At 48.4% G+C, this 1480-nt stretch overlaps 1 long non-coding RNA gene across 1 annotated transcript in view; it reads left to right on the forward strand.

Moving 5' to 3' along the window:
• LOC122548181 overlaps nt 1-1480 on the forward strand; it is a 10445-nt gene that overhangs the window by 7884 nt on the left and 1081 nt on the right. The window lies entirely within an intron of this gene.

Consider the following 1480-nt stretch of genomic DNA (forward strand, 5'->3'; position numbering starts at 1 on the left):
CAAGTATTCCCTGTCAGTGCTACCTTCTTCACAGCCTCCCTACATTCTTGGACATCCTGACAAACAGCTAGCCTACTTGCTGGAATACAAGTCCTGATCCCATCCCCCTGCCAAATTAGTTTAAACCCCTCAGAAGAGCAAACCTACCCCCCAGGATATTGGTGCCCTTCTGGTTCAGGTGCAACCCGTCCTGCTTTTACAGGTCCCAATTTCCACAGAATGCAGTCCAATTGTCCAAATACCTTAAGCCCTCCCTCATACACCATCCTTGCAGCCACGTGTTCAACTGCACTCTCTCCCTATTCCTTGCCTCACTGTCACTTGGCACCGGCAACAACCCAGAGATGACGACTCTGTCCGAGATTTTAGCTTTCAGCCTAACTTCCTGAGCTCTTGAATGACATCCCCACCCCTCTTCCTACCTATGTCGTTGGTGCCAACGTGCACCACGACTTCTGGCTGCACATCCTCCCCCTTAAGGATTCTGAAGACACGGTCTGAGACGTCTCGGACCCTGGCACCCGGGAGGCAACAAACCATCCGAGAGTCTCGCCCATGTCCACAGAACCGCCTGTCAATCCCTACTAACTAGAGAGTCTCCTATAACTAGCGCTCTCCTTCTCTCCCTCTTTCTCTTCTGAGTCTCAGAGCCAGACCTCGCGCCACAGACCCGGTCACTGCAGCTTACCCCTGCTAGGCCGTTCCCCCCAACATTATCCAAAGCGGTATACTTATTGTTTAGGGGAACGACCACAGGGGACCCCTGCACTGCCTGCTTCCTCCCCTTCCCACCTTTAACTGTTACCCAGCTACCTCTGTTCTCTGGCGTAGCTATGTCCCTGTAGCTTCTATCTATCACCCTCTCAACCTCTTGAATAATTCTCAGTTCATTCAACTCCAGTTCCAGTTCATTAACTCGTTCTGTGAGGAGCAGGAGCTGACTGCATTTCCTGCAGATGAAGTCGGCAGGAGTATCGGTGGTCACCCCTACCTCAAACATCCTACATGAGGAACATTCCACTGCCAGCGCTGCCATTACTCTACACCTCGTCTCCAAACAAGAAGACTGAGTAGCTTACCTGTGGACTTTAAAATTAGGTTAGAGGAGGATGATGGGAGGGAGGCCCTACTATGTAGGGCCTGGGGTCTAGAACACACTCACTCAAATGTTACATTTCAAGTTCACTGACTCTTCGTCTGCATGGACAAAAGGTCATGAGACTTTGAACTTACAATGTTTTATTCCCCTCAGAGATGCTGCTGGACCTGCGGTTCTCCAACATTGTGCTTTTTATATTGAACTTTATTTACAAAACTGATTGGAAAATACTAATCTTCAAAAGTGAAAGGTTCATTGTAAACATGAGCATAGGTTCCACGCTTGAGTTACAGAAGCACGCCTCAGTTTAAAAACAAGATTTAACTCAAAGTAACATTCCATCTCAAAATTAGCCGAGTTACACCAGTAATAAAGCTCATC

This window comes from Chiloscyllium plagiosum, unplaced genomic scaffold, assembly GCF_004010195.1.
Source record: "Chiloscyllium plagiosum isolate BGI_BamShark_2017 unplaced genomic scaffold, ASM401019v2 scaf_2529, whole genome shotgun sequence".
NCBI classification, from domain to species: Eukaryota; Metazoa; Chordata; class Chondrichthyes; order Orectolobiformes; family Hemiscylliidae; genus Chiloscyllium; species Chiloscyllium plagiosum.